Genomic DNA, 18,918 nt, shown 5'->3' with positions numbered 1-18,918 from the left:
GCTCGCAAAGACGGACCTAGCTTCTCTGACCTCTTACTTCCTATACACTCACATCTTTTTTATTTGTAAGGTCACGGTTAAGTTACGTCAACATTTTATATTACTATTGCTTTTTGTTTTATTATCTTTATAAGAAAATCAATATAAAATGTTGACTTGGCTTAACCGTAACCGCACAAAATAGGAGGGGATGAGAGTGTATGGGAAGTGGGAAGGCAGAGAAGCCAGGTCCCGGCAAAGACAAGTGGTTTGGTACAGAAACTCTACTGGCTAGCCAAGCTAGACCCAGGAGGATTCTTTCCGGATCTTAAAATCATGTCATGCGGTTAATTTTCGTCAGGTACTATTTATATTTAATTTAAAATAATTTCTGACCACACGATATACGATGAACAGACACGATTTGAAGATCCCTAAAGGAATCTAAAGAGGATCCTCATTCAAGCTAGACGACCACACCATGATGTGAAGAAAGTTGAAATCTCGCCATAAAAAAATTAATTGGCAATTCAATAAGTAATTTAATTATTTATAAATACATGTAAGCTATTCATTCTTAACGTACCTCTTCACGTGTAGTGAATTTTCAAGTCTAACACTTAACAACACAAATTGGGTGGCTGTTGAGCTTCAAACATGGACAACATGCTCTGATACCATGAAGAAAGTTGAGGTTCTGTTATAGAGTAATTCAATTACTTATAAGCACATGCAAACTCCCTCCTCTAATCAATGGGGAATCTATTCACAACCGTCCTAATGTGCTCGTTTTAAATTTTTTTGTAAAAGTATATGAAAAAATCCTTTTCTTATAGGACTAATCTTTATTTTTCCCCTTGTTTTTCTTCACGCAGTGCTCTCGGAGTTTTAGATAATTACTAGAAACATAGTAAGGGACTTTGTCTTAACACAAATAAATAAGATTCTATATCACCTCGGTTAATGTACAGAGTTAAGAGAATATAACCAAACAAGTCTGTCTTGTTCCTTTTGAGTCCAACAGATTTCATCAATATGAGCAATATAACGCCTGCGTCAACCATCACTTTGGCTGGAGGGTAATGAATCCCATATGTGAATGATTATTAAGTCTTGATTGACATGTTAAACTTCTTGTGTAATTTACATGGATTAACAGCTAGAGTGGGTGACAGTTCACTTAATTTGGTATGGGTATTTGTAATTCAATTAAGCGTCTCACATTCCTTTCATTGATTTCCAAATAACGTGTGCAAAAAAGAATTTTGGAGTGGAAATAAGATGATCTTATACATATACGAAGGTAAAGTTAGAGTTAAGGTTGGGCTTTACACTTGAGTTAACTTACTATGATATAGAAAGTTCAGGTTTCATCTTAAAACTAATTTATAAAAGAGAAATAACTCAATTTCTTATAAGCTCTTCAAAGATTTCTCAACTTTCTAATGCGAGACAACGCTCTACATACTCACATCTTATCAATGTCATGAGTCACTAATTCACAATAACGTTTCGAAGGGATAGCCATTCCAAGTGTAGGGTTGTTTGAAGGGTTAGTCAAGCTTTTCAATCGTAACCAAAAATGTCTGGTTCTCTAAAGAGTTAGCTTCAAACTTAAGCCATGCAGATCTGTTTTGCTTTTTTTTTTTCGCCATGTTCTCTTAATTGCAAAAATTACTCCCCAGAAAAAGACATAATAAATGCTATCTGATACTACCAGATTTTGTCTTTAATCAATTATACAGATTACAGTGGTGACAAGCGAGTCTTTCTAAAAATTTAAACTAGGATAGTAATTTACACAATCTAACTTATTCTTTCTAGCCATTCAGTAATACAATCCGGTGGTATTCCTCTCCACTTAAAAGTGAGAAGTCTTATGTTCGAATATCGTGGATGGCGAATTTGATACCAAATTAGGCTACCCATTATGTGGCTTAACCGAATTCTCCCTCCCCTTAGTGTAAAAATATCGATATACTCAAAAAGAAAGGAAAAAAAAAACTTATTCTTTCCACACTGCTCTTCTTGTTTTTGTTATTTTCTTTGATCCTATATTTGATCACTTAATTCTCCTATAATTTATTCAATCTATATACTAAAAAAAAGTGAGAACATCCTTTAATTTAGATAAGTGATTTTCACATAATCTTTTAGCCTCTCACGTAGTCTTATTTATGCTAAAATATTTGGAAATTTCTGTATGTTATTCTCCTCCCTATGGAGGCCAATATATATACAAGGCTACATGCTAATTACAAGAGAATACTTTGCTAGACACGGGGTAGGCTCACGTTAACACTCCCCCAAATACGTTGGTGCATAGATGTCGGGCAATGCCCAACTTGTAAAGTAAGCAAATATACTTTGCTAGACACGACTTTTGTAAGAACATTTGCTGGTTGATCTTCACAAATGGTACGAAAATTAATCCAGCTTCCAATTTCTCTTTGATGAAATATCGATCCACTTCAACATGTTTAGTTTGATCATATTGAACTGGACTGTGAGCAATGCCGATCACACTCTTGTTATCACAATGCAACTTCATTGCTTTCCGTGGTCTAAAGCCCAAGTCTGAAAGTAAATTTGAAATCCACAACAACTCACAAATGCGATTAGACATACCTTGAAACTACGTTTCAGCGCTTAGTCTGGCATAAACATTTTGTTTCTTGGTTCTCCAAGGAACAAGATTGCCTCCTACAAATGTGAAACAACGTGAAGTCGAACGTTTGTCACTTATAGAACCAACCCAATCTGCATTTGCATAACCATACACATCCAAGTGACCATGTTTTGAGAACATAAGTCCTTTCCCAGGAGCAACCTTTAGGTATCTCAAAATGCGATCAACGGCACTATGATGCTTAGTACAAAGATCATGCATGAATTGACCAAACAACACTTACTGTAAATGCAATATCTGGTTTGGTGTGTGCCAAGTATATTAACCTTCCAACAAGGGTTTGGTGTTATTCCTTGTTGGTTGGTGTTTGATCTTCTTGCTCACACAACTTGTTATTCATCTTTACTATATATATGTGTATCAATATGTTTCCAAGCAAGCATTCCAGTCTCTATTGGCAATTCCATCCCATATTTCTGTTGAGATAAGAAATACCCTTTGACAATCGGGACACTTCAATCCCCAAGAAATACTTTTAAGGGACTAAGATCTTTCATCTCAAACTCTTGGGACATATATGTTTGTACTGCAACTTTTTCTTCAAGACCATTTCCTGTCATCACCATGTCATTTATTTAAACAATAAATGCAATGACTTTACCTTTCTTACACTTCAAGAATAATGTATGGTCCACATTACTTTGTATATACCTAAACACTTACATTGACTTGGTGAATCTGACAAACCATGATCGAGGAGATTGTTTGAGACCATAAAGAGACTTCTTATTTGCATACTTGATTCTTAGAAGTCATATTACATCTTGGTGGAGGATCCATATAGACTTCTTATGTTAGGTCTCCATGCAAGAATGCATTATTCATATTAAATTGATGGAGCGACCAATCCAGATTGCAGTGTGAGATATAAGAACTCTAATGGTATTGATTTTAGCAACTGGAGCAAATGTCTCCTAGTAATCAACTCTGTATTTTTGTGTATATCCTCTCTCTACTAGCCCTTACAAAGTCAACTAAACCTATACGAGTTGGGCTTAAGTTAACAGTTTAGTCTTCATCGTCGATTTCGTTTGAATTATTCAATCTAATTGTCATAAGTAAAGAATAGTGTGAGAAGTTAAAAAGTGTGTGAAAATCACTTTCATAATTAATTTAAGCAATCAACTTTATTAGAGAATTAGTAGTGAATTGGAATGAATTTGAGTTTCAAAAGGGCTCATTGTGCAAGGCAAATGGAGTTTTACTACGGGCCTAATTCTTTTAGTGGGCTAGGGCCTTGTACCTTGTTATAATAATTCAATTGCGAAAATGATCTTATTTCCTACTACTACTATTAAAGATTCAATCGTGGAGCTTCATCACCACTACCAATACCATCTGCACACCACCTCAACTACTTTCTTGCCATGACCATCAACACGATCTCATCACCTCCATCACCATTCTGTCACGACCATCATCCTCATACCACAACCTCGTACAACTTCTTTGTCATTGTCGTCACCACCACCACCACTGCCACCACCACCACCATCACTACATCCTCGCCACCACCACAACTTCCTACTACCATATTACAGCTATCACCGCCATGACCACCATCGACACCACTCTTACCATTATTGCCACCTTTACCACCATCATCACCACCCCATCAGGACCACCCCCTCCCTCATTCCTCCACCACCCCAAGACTACAATCTCACCGTGTATACTATTATCGCCGCCACCACCGACACCACCTTAGCATCATCTTGCTAACAACCACCACTTGGCACTTCTACCATTATCGTTGTCATTACCATCTCAAACAACCAATTTGTCATGATCTGATCATAACCACCAACAATAACAATTTGAAAATAACAATATTTTATTAATAAATTGATCATAAAAAAGTTCACGACAATCCATAATAAAAATCTCACAAGCTCCATTAAAATCTATATATAATTCAACCAAAATCCACATGAATTTATGAAAGCCAACTAAACTCTCTCAAAATTCATGTATTCATAACTCTATCTACTACTACACACACCCCTAACAATTTCGTTTAAGACTAGGTTAAATCTTTATAAGTTGACTTACAACTTACAACCAAAAACAATTGAAGGCCGCTGAGATTTAGTTCGGGAAGGATCTTATAAAATTACGGTTCATTTGGAAGTAGTTTTAAAATGACTGAAAGTACTTAAGGTGAAAGTATTTTTAGGTTCCAGAAGCACTTGAAGTGCATTTTGAAAGAAACATTTTTACTAAGGATTTGTTACGCTCAAGCATTTACTAGTGGTGGCAATAAAAATAGAGTTTTTAACAATTGGAAAAATATAAAAAAGCCCAAGGCGCAAGGCAAGGCCCAAGACCAACATTAGAATTAGGCCCATAGAAAAAGTCCACTACATCTCACAATCTAAAACAAACAAATCTACGCACCACCAAATCAGATCAAACGCTCCAATATTCAAATTTTCTCTGAGTTTCTCGGCGATTTTCCGATGGCCACCGCCTCCTTCCTCTTCGGCCTCAAGTACTCGGACAGCCTGACGGTGGTAGGCATCTCCTTCTGCACCGCCGTCATCTGCGAGGCGATCTCATGGGTTCTCATCTACCGCACCAACTCCTACAAGTCCCTTCGCTCCTCCATCGACAAAGCCGCTAAGAAGCTCGAGACCATGAAGACCGACTCCTCCTCCGCTGCCAAAATTACCAAAAAGTCCAAGACCAAGAAGATCGACCGCGTTGAGAGCAGCCTCAAGGAATCAAGCCGCGATTTGTCGCTCTTCAAGTTCAAGTCCGGCGCCGTCGTCGCCCTCGTCCTCTTCGTCGTCTTCGGACTGCTCAACTCTCTGTTCGAGGGGATGGCGGTGGCGAAGTTACCCTTCAAGCCCTTTGGGTTGGTGATGAAGATGAGCCACAGAGGGCTGCAAGGGGAGGATGCGACGGACTGTTCAATGGCGTTTTTGTATTTTCTGTGCTCGATCAGTATTCGGACCAATTTGCAGAAGTTCTTGGGCTTTTCGCCGCCGAGAGGCACCAGTTCCGGGTTGTTCCCCATTCCGGACCCGAAAACCAATTGATGGGTTCACTACTCAGGACTCCACTCATTGCCTATTGGGTTTGTTCTAAATTTTAGTAATTTTTTTTTTTTTTCAAAAATTATTGTTAGGTTGTGATTTGTTATTGTTGTTGTTTAATTAGTGTTCTAATTCTCTAATGACAATTAAGATTTGCTTTTGTAATCATCATTGGATCTCTAAAAAGGGACGAATTTTAGTCTTTGTTATCCATTTTCATGTATTATTTACCAAAATAATCAAACTTTTTGTTTAAGTAATTAAGCTGTGAACAATTTTGTGCACTTGAAGATGCTTAAAATGCCACTACATTGAACTGAATTATTTTTTTTCTGAATTATGTGGAATGGTTATGAGTAATCAAACTAAGTAATGTCAATAGTTCGATCAAGCCGAAGTTGCAGTAATGCAATTTAATTGAGTCTCCGTTTGTTTCTTTCTGCTGTTAGTTTTCTCTTGTGGTCGGCTTCTGTGAGTTCTGTTCTAGTCTGGAATTGGAGCTTTCTCTTGAGAGCTAAATTTAAGTTGTCGTCGTCATCATCATTCTAGTACTGCCTTGTATGTTAAATAAGTTGTTTAGTTGAACTTTATCAACAATTCATTTCGTATATACTGACATCAAAATGTATGCAGCATTGTAACCAATGACCATTACAACAGTTTTGTTTTTCTGACCATAGTTCTGTTTTCCTACTTCGGGTCGTTTCACTTTTTGAATTAATTTTCGAAGAGCCAAGTTATTCAAAGAGATACAGAGACACACACAAACACACATATTCATGTCTTTGTATGTGTTTATGTACCATAGTGCATAAAGTATGGTTGTTGGTTATGGTCGATTCTGTTTGCACCCAGTCTCGATATTTATGAAAGTGGAACGTTGGTGTGAGTTTGAATCTATGTATTGTCATATATGCTCTTTTGTTTTAGTTTGCATAAAACTATGTATGTGTTGCGAGAAGTCGCATTGTCTTTAGAAGTAAACGAGTTAAACCTTGTTATCTAGTTAAAAGACTCTTCTGTTCCTCATAAACAGAAGTGCTTTATCACAGTTTACTATGGTGCAGTTGGGATATTAGCCTTGTTATCGAGTTAAAGGACTCTTCTCTTCGTTTCTTACCAGTTTGATGGCCTAATGACGGTTTTCGTGCTTTCGTTGGCCATCTTTAACATGGATGTTGTTTGGTTCTTGACTGTGATTTGTTCAATGATTGTATCCATAAAATTAACATTCATGATGTTGATGAAAGCGTAAAGCTACTTGAATTTTGTTTGTTTGTATGGTATTTAGGGTTTATCTTGGTGTTAAATTATTTTTATGAATGATCAGATGTGGTAACTCTTAATTCTTGCATAATGTCGCTGAACATTTCCGAATATCTTGAGTTCAAATCTCGTTGGCAAAAGTTCTTGATTAATTCCAAAAGAGGAAAGGACAGCTCTTGCATAACGGCTATTCTGAATTTACAAGGGAAACTAACTGCATTTAGATTGGAGTATTAAAACACTAACATAAAAGGTTGGCTCGATACAGGTCAAGATGAATTTGAAGAGTCTTAACATAGGAGAAGTACAATAATAACCTAAGGTTTAAATATAGTTGCACCACTTTAATTGTATCAAGATTTTTTGAGATAAAACTTCACATCTGAGGTTTATTGGGCTTGATACTATCTAAAGAATTGAGCTTAGATGATTAGGTAGGGACAATATCAATGCATGGTAGCTTTAGTCGTGAACAATTGGATTCACGATAAATATATCCATCAAAACTGCCTGTGAAAAAAACCAATAAATTTCATGACCTAAACATTACAAACGCAACAAATTGGCCTCCACCTGCATCATTGTCAAGCGTACCGTCCCCAAGGGCACCAACATAAAGGACAAGGAGAAAAACTTCATCCGCAACAAGATCAACCTGACGCCAGATATGATGGATGTATTTTCTTTACTTAATGTTTTCGACGATGTTATTAATGATGGTGATGTTCATCATGCTGCAACTGTTGAGGTTGAGAACTTCTGGTTGAGGAAACTTCCTTTTAATGTACAAATGTTAGGTCATTGTGATGGGATCATCTGTGTACAATATCCCAACGACATTATTGTTTTATGCAATCCAGCAATCAAGGAATTCAAGCTTCTTCCCGAGTCTTGTCTTCTTCACCCTCCATGGCCTCACTGGCATTTAGGTATTGACAAGGGAGAAGAAATCATCATGTATAGCAATGCCGCGGGATTCAGTTATGATTCCAAAACTAAACAGTACAAGGTTGTTAGAATTGTCAATTTTTTGCCTAGGCCTTCTAGTGAAGAAGAAGTATGCACGCCTTGAAGAAAAGCAGAAGTATACACCTTGGGTGCTAATTCTTGGAGTGCGATATCAAAGCTAATGTCTTCTGGATGGCTTCGTTTGATATGTACTTCAAGGGAATTTTTTACTGGTATGCAGCTTCTGTTCCACAAGATAATGATCCTTTCATTCGATATGAGCGATGAGGTGTTTCATAATATACCACTTCCAGATAACTTCCGTAACATCAATGGGTGGCTTAAGAGTCTTGCAGTATGGAATGACTCCATTGCTCTTTTATTATATAATAGAGTAGGGGATAATACCCAATTTCCGTCTTTCGAAATATGGGTGATGGATGGCTCCAAGGAGGTGAAAGGTTCATGGATAAAACACTTAAGCATTGGAACTTTACAGGACATTTTGATTCCACTGAAAATTTGGAAGAGCGATGAGCTTCTTATAGTTAGCGCTAATGGGCATATAGTCTCCTACAACTTAAGCACAAAAACACGCAAGTACGTTTCTATTCGTGGCGTGGATAATCCAAGATTTATTCAAGCTGCTGTTTATGTGAATAGTGTTATTTCAGTCAAGGGAGACAACACACTTCACGTTCTGTCAAGAGAGACAATACACTTAATTGAGGGCTCAGATGTTTCTGCATACATAGAAAGTGGTGGATTGCCATTGTGAATACATTCTTCTTTCTCAACTCATGGTGTCGGGTGTTCAAACCCTCACCCCTCCCCATATTCTAGATGAATTTAAAGTAAATTATCTATCGTTTGTCCTAAAAAAAAAAAATGTTCCTACATGTCAATAAGGACATTTTGTTGATGTGTACAATGAGGATATTTTGTTCAAATTACATGTGTTCTTCAATGGATCAGTGCTAGTAGCCTAAACATTCCTTTCTTATGTGTGCTACTGTTGCGTTTGAATTGCATGTAATATACATTACAAGAAGACGCCGATAATAGCTAATGACATTAGTAGCAATGGTTTAATATGCTGCGTGGAAGTTGATAAGAATGATAATGCTAATACAGGATCACTGTTTTTCGAGTCTGCAGGTTCCATGGGTTGTCGTATGTTTCTATTTAATCCCTGAAAAAGAGTTGATCTTATGTTTCAAGAGTTGAATAATTATGCTTTGTATCAGTTTAAGGATTGAGGATAATGCTTTCTTCTTGTTCTTGTTATATGCTGGGCTTCTTGAATTGTTCATTTTTTTTTGCTTGTACGATTATCACTTTGATATATAACAGCTTGATCGGTATTGAAATTTGTATGATTATTAGATAGCATGTGACTATTGACATTTTGTATTGCATATGCATAAACACTCGCACAATCATGAAAAATATGTAGCATGAGTTGTGTTAAGCGTTGAGTTGTGAATGTATTCAGAAGACAAAGAAGGCCTTGGATATATAATTTGAAATTTGTATATATTCACTAGACATTGGAGGAAAGACTTGAATACATATTTGGGCGTCGAGAGAATGGCCTATATAACAACTGAAAGTTGAGAATAAAATTAAAAAATTTGTGATTAAGGGTTAGACGGGTGCTAACTCATATTCTATAGTATTCAAAGCCAAGTAGTATAAGCATGGTATCGGACGTGCAGGCTTGGTGTCTTGAGTATGTGTTAATGGGATTAATAGAGAATAAGAGTACATTCATACATCTCATTTGAATAATTATAATCCTTGTTTTGTGCAATAAATTTGTGAAATATTATATATTTTAATTCTTATTAGGCGAATGTCTGCTTCATCGGTGGACTAGTCAGTGGACTAGAATTCGTTGGACAATGATCTGCAGTGTATCCATATATCTTATTTACAATTTCTAATAAACTCAATTTATTATATACTTCGATTTGTTACAAATAAATTTTAATTTTTTCTTATTTGCGAGCCGGACGTGACATTCCCGCAATTAAATAAAAATCTATTTTATTGGAAAAAAATGTATACTTCCGTATCCTAGTATTCTACTAGTAGATTGTCTTCTTGTCAAAAACTGAATCCTGTTAGTACGTAGTACTACTCATTCTGCTATCCATTTGCGACAATATGCATATATTATTTCCTACTACTACTAGTAATTGCAGTTTGGAAACCTATTCCGAACAGGACTAGGAGAAAGCACATTGATCTATATATATGCAAGGTCGCGTCGAGTCTTTCACTCAAACAAATTTCAGTCAATCATTCCTTTCCTTCACTCTCGATTTGTCCTTCCTCTTCTATTTCTTTAGCCATGGCTCTGCAAAACACTATTGCACTAATTTTCTTCGTGATGATGATGGTGCTTTCTGGTGTTTGTTTAGGTGATGTTTATAAAGTTGGCGATTATGATGGGTGGACGTCTAGAGGTCTCGTTGATTACAACAAGTGGGCTTCAACAAAAGAGTTTCATGTCGGTGATACTCTCATATTTGCTTACAATAGTCAATTCCACAACTTGATACAAGTTACGAAACAAGATTTTGAATCTTGCAACACTACCGCTGCTATCGCAGTTTATACCTCTGGTTCCGACACCATCACTCTTAAAAGGCCCGACCACTATTACTTTCTTTGTGGTGCTCCCGGCCATTGTCAAGCGGGACAAAAGGTGGATATCAAGGTTACCCTTCCTATACCGCAGAGTTCGCTGGCAAGTCCAAACCCGGCACCTCAGGGATCATTACCTTCTGACTCAACTCCAAGCTCAACTCCAAGCAGTGCTCCGACTATTTATTTTTCGAAGCTTGGATTGGCCGTTACCACTCTTGTGTTATGTCTTTTGAGTGCTGTATTTTAGACACACGTTGTAGTTCTTCTAGTTACTTTTTATTTTAAAACTAAGATTGCTTTTGTTGTTAATGATTTGGGCGGATAAACTTTGAAAGTTTTGTTTAAAGGAATTTTTTTTTTTAAGATTAAATAGATGTGTTGTTGATGAATATTTACTCTTGTTCACGAGTAGTTATACTATGAAAGGTTTATCTAGTACATTGCAACAATCATGTCAATCCGTAGCATCATGAGGCTTGTGAAGGAGTATTTATCAACTATAGCAAAAAATTAACCCTTAATTTCAAAAATGTCATTTTTATAAAATCTTTTAAATATATCCAAAATTCTACCTAAATAGACACAAATACCCTCAAATTTAACAATCAAATAAATTAAAGGCTTTTTAGCCAAAATGATTCGTGACATTGACATAACTTCTTAATCTGGTCCTTAACAATTAATGATAATCAATAGTATTGTTCTTGAATTTGTCTTTCATGAATCATTTTAGTCCTTCTTTGAATTTGTCCATCGTGATCATTTTAGTTTTTTCGTGAAAAATATGTCAATTGCTCTGTTAGTGTGATGATGTGGCGCCACGTGAGTCTCACATATACAATCATATAACGACATGTGGATTAACTTTAAAACCTATTTTTATATTTAAAACTAAAAATGATATTAGTAAAAAAACAACGTTGAAGGCATGATTGAAATTCTGCTGCTCCTACTTGCCGTAACCGCGGTTGTGTTGAAGTTTTTAGGGTTTCCTAGCCGTTAGGGTTGGGCTTCCTTGTTTGTAGGTTTGTTTCAAGTAGTGGATAATAATCCCTAACTTTGAGGGATACGTTGTTTAGTTTGTTTCCATCACTAGTCATGCACCACGTAATTAGGGTTGTGTAAACGTGGGTTGTTATGCTTTCATTTCAGTTTGTTTTGTATGGCTATTTAATGTCATCTTATGTTCTTGAATTGAAGAAGAAATATTCTCCCAGTTCTTGTGTGGACGTTCAAACATACATTCTTGTCAAACGTTCATTCTTGGTTTTAACATCTGGTATTAGAGCCCCATCATGGGGCCTGATCGAAGTTTGAAAAGACTGTAGCCAGAACAACGACATGGCAGCGAAGAATAGTTTCATGCAACCTGCAATACCAAAGTTTTTATGGACATTATGATCACTGGAGTATGCTCATGGAGAATTTCTTGCGTTCCAATCAGTATTAGAGCTTGGTATAGATTGGGATCCCTGCAATAGCAGAAGGAGTAGATCCCACTGATGCACAGAAGAAGACGATCAAAGATCAAAAGTTGAAGGACTTGAAGGCAAAGAACTATTTGTTTCAAGCTATTGATTGCTCCATCCTAGAGACAATTCCGAAGAAAGAAATTAAGAAGGACATTTGGGATTCATTGAAGTAGAAGTATCAGGGAACTGCACGAGTCAAGCGTGCACAGTTGCAAGCTCTTTGCAAAGAGTTTGAAGTGCTTCATATGAAGGTAGATGAATCTGTGAACGATTATTTCGCACGAACCCTCACCATAGCCAACAAGATAAGGGTTCATGGAGACAAAATGGGGGATGTGGTGATTATTGAGAAAATTCTGAGATCTATGACTCCAAAATATGAATATGTTGTATGTTCTATTAAGGAGTCTAACGATCTGGATGCCCTTTCCATTGATGAGGTGCAAAGTAGCTTGTTGGTTCATGAACAACGAATGAGTAGGCACACTATTAATGAACAAGCACTGAACGTTACCTATGACCATCAATCAGGGGGAAGAGGAGGAGGACGTGGTGCGTTTCGAGGATGAGGTCGAGGAATGGGTAAATATGGCCTTGATAGGTTTACCATTAAATGTTACAAGTGTTATGAACTTGGTCATTTTCAGTGGGAGTGTACCAAGAAAGACAAAGATGGAAAAGTCAATTACGTAGAAACAAGTGAAGAAATGTTACTGATGGCTTATGTGGATGTCCAGGAAGCTGGCAAAGATGAATTGGTTTCTTGACTCAGGTTGCAGCTGTTCTCAGAGTTTGATAGAAGCTTTAGAGAATACGTGAAGATGGGAAACAACTCAAGCCTTGCTATGCTAGGGAAAGGGAATATTCGAATGGAAGTGAATGGCCTCGTGCAAGTGATTACAGACGTATTCTATGTGCCAGAATTGGAAAACAATTTACTTAGCATTGGTCAGCTGCAAGAGAAGGGCCTCACCATCCTCATGCAACGTGGAAAATGCAAGATTTATCATCCTAAGAGAGGTTTGATCGTGGAAACTGAAATGTCTTCCAATAGAATGTTTATCATTTTTGCTCGCTCACTGCTAAAAGAGCAACAGTGTTTCAACTCGGCTATTGAAGATCAATCTCAACTCTGGCATTGTAGGTATGGTCACTTAAGTTGGAATGGTCTCAAGGTCTTTCAACGGAAGAAGATGGTGCAAGGATTACCACTGTTCAAGGCCCCTACGAAAGTGTGTGAGAGTTGTTTGGTGGGAAAACAACAAAGAGATCTGTTCCCAAAAGCAAGCATATAGAAAGCTTCTCAGATTCTTTAACTGGTACATGCTAATATATGTGGCCCAATTAACCCCACTTCAAACAGCAAGAAAAGGTATCTCATTACCTTTATTCATGATTTTAGTCGAAATACATGGGTGTATTTTTTGGTTGAAAAATCAGAAGCCTTTGTTACTTTCAAAAGTTACAAGGCTAAAATTGAAAAGAAACTGGAGCATACATAAGGAGCTTTTGTACTGATCGAGGGGGCGAATTCACATCATGTGAATTCATAAACTTTTGTGTTGAAAATGGGATTCAAAGGCAATTAACTACTGCGTACACTCCCCAAAAGAATGGGGTCACAGAAAGGAAGAACCGAACCATCATGAATATGGTTCGAAGTATGCTTTCAAAGAAGAAGGTTCCAAAGACATTCTGGCCAAAAGCAATGAACTGGACGATTCATGTTCTAAACAAGAGCTCGACACTTGCAGTGAAGAATATGACTACAAAAGAAGCTTGAAGTGGATCTAAACCATCAGTGAACCACTTCAGGGTTTTTGGATGTATCTTTCATGTTCATGTTCCTGATAACAAGAGAGTTAAGCTCGATGACAAGAGCTCAAAGTGCATTTTGCTTGAAGTAAGTGAGGAATCAAGGGCTTATCGACTACTTGATCCAGTTTCTCCAAAAATAGTCGTGAGCCAAGATGTAATTTTCGAATAAGACAAAGGTTGGGAATGGGATAGTGATCATCATAAGGCAACTATGGAAGATCTTGAATGACCAATGGAAGAAGAGGAAGACATTGAACAAAATGTAGAGGAAACTGAAGAGACACTAGAAGATGGAGATTCTGACCAGATTGATAACTCAAATAACTTATCTAATGAGCTAACAAATGAATAGGACTGGACAAATATCCCGAAAATCTCGATCCCGACCCTGGCTGAACTCGAACCGAAATTATCCCGAAATTTTCAGTTTTTGAAAATTTTCGATTCAGTTATTATCCCAAACCGCCTAGTTCAGTTTGGTATTCGGTCTAGCATTTGTGAATTTCGGTTTTTCCTGAAACAAACTGATTTTAGATTACTACCTAAAAAATGAGGCCACAAGGATTCAAACCCCTTATCTCCTCTTGGGAATCATAGAACTTCACCACTGAGCCAACTCTCGATTGTTGAAATTATACTACATAAAATGTATTTATATGCTTAATAACCATTAGTTACTTATACTTAACCACTGAGCCAATTCGCTCTCTCTTATCTCTCAAATAAATCTATGTGCCCCTCTCTCTCACACTCAGACTCTCTCTAACCTCTCGGATCGCTCTACACTTTATCATCTCCTCCTCTGCTCAACATCCTCGGACTAAACACTCTCTCTAATCCCTCAAATCGTCTCTGGACTCTCTTCTTTCCTCCTCATCCCTTTGTCACAAACTCAATACGTCGGCCTTCAAGTCATCGACCACTACACCATATTCCAAATCCAAACTTCCATGGTTCCACTTCCAATGACTTCCAAATCGAAGCTTCTCTAATATGTAGGTGCCAAACTTCATGAAATTATTATACCTTGATTTGGATTTGGATTCTGAAATTGAGGATTAGGATTTTGAACTTTCATTTTGGGCATTTATAATTAAAATTAGGATTTTTTTTAAAAAAAAAAATCCCTTAATTTTAGTTACTTCATGCTTGATTGCTTTGTATTTTTCTACTTTTGAATTTTGATCAACGACTTCTTCGATTCTTAACTGTCTGATTTTTTATGGGTTGTCTGCAAATTTGGGATTAGGGGACTGGAAATTTTCTATTTGGGGACTACATTCATTCGATCTTCCTAAATTAGGTTGATATCTTATGACTGCATCCATTCTCGATCCCGAACCGAAAAACCACAACAATTTCGGGATTCTCAAAATTGGGGTACGATTTCGGGTTTTAGAATCATATCCTGAAAAGAGTCGGTTTGGGATTTGGGCTTTGGGTTTCGATTCGGGATCTCGACCCGAACCACCCCTACAAATGAAGGTTCTATCTCTCCTAGTGAAGGACGAATCAAAAGACAACTCATATGGATGAGGGATTACGAGAACAGGCAGGGTCTTTCTAAGGAAGAAGACGTGGCTTACCTAGCCATGTTTGTTGACAGTGATCCCATTTTGTATGAAGAAGCCGAGAAGCATGCAAAATGGAGAGAAGCAATGAACTTAGAGATTGAAGGCATAGAGAAAAATGACACATGGGTGTTAACAAACCTGCCACGTGGGGGGAAAATGATCTGTGTAAAATGGATTTACATAACGAAGGTCAATGAGAAAGGTGAAGTGGACAAATACAAAGCTCGCTTGGTTGCAAAAAGGTACAGTCAAACTCATGGAGTCGATTATGCTGAGGTGTTTGCACCAGTTGCTCGCATGGACACCATTCGACTTGTGATCTCACTTGCAGCACAAGAAAACTGGTCCATTTACCAGTTAGACGTCAAATTGGCCTTCTTACATGGAGAACTTAGTGAATAAGTTTTCGTTGCATAACCTTCTGGCTATGTACAAAAGGGACACGAGCAGAAGGTATACAAGCTTTAAAAGGCTCTATATGGCCTTAAACAAGTTCCCCAAGCTTGGTACAATCGTATAAAGTCCTACTTTATCAAGGAAAGATTTACAAAGCGTCCCTATGAACACACTTTGTTCATCAAAGCAACGGATGAAGGTAAAATGTTGATTGTTTGTCTCTATGATGATGACCTTATATTTACTGGAAATGATGAGTTAATGTTCAAAGAGTTTAAGCAGTCTATGATGGTTGAGTTTGATATGATTGATCTTGGAAAGATGAGTTATTTCTTCGATGTTGAAATGCTGCAGAGGCCGGATGGTATATTTATTGGTCAACAGAAATATGCTTAAGAGGTGTTAGAGAGGTTCAACATGGATCAGTGCAACCCAGTCTATAATCCTATTGTTCCTGGTTTCAAACGTGTCAAAGATGAAGATGCGGTACGAGTTGACAGCGCTCTCTATAAACAAATCGTGGGAAGTCTAATGTACTCGACTGCCACGCTTCCTGACATAATGTTTATAGTAAGTTTGATTAGTAGATATATGGAGCGTCCCACTAAAATTCATCTACGAGCAGCTAAAAGGGCGTTTAACCAAAATTGAAGGAAAAATGAGATAAAATCAGTTACGGTGGTTTGGACATGTGAAAAGAAGACCTACTGATGCTCTGGTTAGAAGATGTGATTACTGGTCAAAGGTTCAGGGCTGAAGGAGTAGAGGAAGACCTAGGAAGACCTAGGAAGACTTTGGAAGAGACTCTACGAAAAGACTTAGAGTACTTGGATCTAACGGATGAAGCGATACAGAACCAAGCGTAATGGTGTTCTAGGATTCATATAACCAATCCCACTTAGTAGGAATTGTTGTTGTTATATGGCAATGGTTATGAGTAATCAAACTAAGTAATGGCAATGGTTCGATCATGTCAAAGTTGCGGTAATGACGATGTTCGTGCTTTCATTGGTTATCAATAGACATGGATGTTGTTGTTAGTAGCAATGGCTTTCGAGTCTACAATTTCCATGAGTTGTTGTATGAGATATATGAACTGTTATGTTTTCATTGAATGAAAGAATGTTTACAATTAAGTATATATACATCTGTCAATAATGATTAGCACCTAATCAAGTGTAACTAATTACATTAAGACAAAATTAGTTACACAAAACAAACAGAAAAATATTATGCTAAGCTGGAATGTGTGTTAATACTCCGTCGCAAGCTAATAGGAGGAGACCCGAGTGAAAGCTTGGACTGCAAAAACTAGAACCGAGCTTTAGAGAGAGCTTTTGTGTGAATATCAGCAATTTGGTGTTGAGTAAACAAATACTTGACATGAAGAAGATGAGACAAAACTAACAATAATCTATTTCAACATGTTTAATACGAGCATGAAAAACTGGATTCGAAGAGAGGGAGATGGCAAAGACATTATCACACCACAAAACATGAACTTTGGATAAGGGAAAGCCAATGTCTCTGAAAATCTTACAAACTCAGGTAATCTTTGCTGCAGTATGTGCTAAGGAATGATACTCAGCTTCTGTGGAAGATCGAGCAACAGTGCTTTGCTTTTTAGCACTCTAACTGATAAGGTTGCCACCCAAATACATATAATATCCCCTGGTTGAGCGCCTTTCGTAAACACATCGAGCCCAATCAGCATCAGAAAATGCAGTGAGATGCAATGGACCTTTTCGAAACCATAAACCTTGATCAACAGATCCTTTGAGAAAATGGAGGATTCTTTTTACAACTGGATAATGTGTATCTTTTGGACAATGAAGGAATTGGCAAACTTGATTAATAGCAAAGGATAAGTTAGGGCATGCCTATGTCAAATATTGGAAAGCACCCACAATGGACCTATTCTCATGAGGATTAGATAACAGAGAACCAACATGATCTAATTTATGACTGCCAAGAGGTGTGGAACATGGTTTGCAGCCTTCCATCTTAGTCTTGAGGAGTTAATCAAGTGCATATTTCCCTTAGGAAAAGAAAATGCCCTCTGAAAACCTGTGAACTTCTAATCCTAAGAAATAATGAAAAGGACCTAAGTCCTTGACTGGAAATAGTTTGCCAAGTTTAGTAATAAAATCCTTACAGACAGATGAATTAGGACCAGTAACCAAGATATCATCTACATACAACAAGATAATCACTAGTGAGGGAGAAAATGTGACAAACAAGGAGCAATCTGACTGTGAATTTGAGAATCCAAGAGATAACAAAGCTTGAAACAATTTGTCATACCAAGCTCTAGGAGCTTGTTTGAGCCCATAGAGTGATTTTTGTAACTTGCAAACATGAGAGGGTTTAGAAGAGTCAATAAAACCTGGAAGTTGTTGCATGAATACCACCTCTTTGAGAGAACAATGAAGAAAAACATTACTTATGTCCAATTGGTTTAAAAACCAGTCAAACTGAACAGCCAATGTTAATAAGATCCGAATAATCACTGGCTTTGCAACAAGGCTAAAATTTTCCTTAAAGTTCACACCTTCTTGTTGATGAAAACCTTTGGCTACTAAACGAGCCTTGTATTTGTCAACAGAGCCATCAACTTTTCTCTTTATCCGAAACACCCATTTACAACCAATTAAATTCCGATTAGGAGAATAGGGAATGAGAGTCCATGTACCAGTGGACTGTAAGGCCTGATATTCCTCTAACATAGCTTGTCTTCAGTGGTTATGCTTAAAAGCTTGTAAATATGTGGTAGGAACAAATTAAAAAGGATCAATAGGGTATTTAGTTGCTGTCAAGGCCTTAGGTTTGAAAAATCCATCTTTGGAACGAGTTATCATTGGGTGAATGTTGGTAGAAGGTGGAAGGGGAAAGGGAGAAACAGAAGATTGAATGGATGGAGAATTAGGCTGAGAGGAAAGAGGTGAAGGTATAGTACTAGCATTTTGTAATGGTGAAAGTGATATAGGACAAGGTGCAGAGGTGGCAGGAGATGGGAAGTAGTTGGAAATGGTAAAACAAATGAGGAATCTGGAGTGGAAAATGAAGATTGAGGGGGGGTTGAA

At 37.3% G+C, this 18,918-nt stretch overlaps 3 pseudogenes across 1 annotated transcript; all 3 read left to right on the top strand.

The window, feature by feature from the left end:
• Positions 1-5,055: 5,055 nt before the first annotated feature.
• On the top strand, positions 5,056-5,966 carry LOC137713700 (uncharacterized; annotated as a pseudogene). Its single transcript, XR_015955510.1, has one exon. The product of XR_015955510.1 is annotated as an uncharacterized LOC137713700 (transcript).
• A 1,676-nt stretch (positions 5,967-7,642) lies between these two features.
• LOC137712102 (F-box/kelch-repeat protein At3g06240-like) lies at positions 7,643-8,790 on the top strand (annotated as a pseudogene).
• Positions 8,791-10,236: 1,446 nt separating this feature from the next.
• On the top strand, positions 10,237-10,886 carry LOC137712078 (mavicyanin pseudogene; annotated as a pseudogene).
• Positions 10,887-18,918: the final 8,032 nt, after the last annotated feature.

Source organism: Pyrus communis, chromosome 14 (genome assembly GCF_041283825.1).
Source record: "Pyrus communis isolate YQ-2024b chromosome 14, ASM4128382v1, whole genome shotgun sequence".
NCBI classification, from domain to species: domain Eukaryota; kingdom Viridiplantae; phylum Streptophyta; class Magnoliopsida; order Rosales; family Rosaceae; genus Pyrus; species Pyrus communis.
This window is presented reverse-complemented; position numbering and strand designations above follow the sequence as displayed.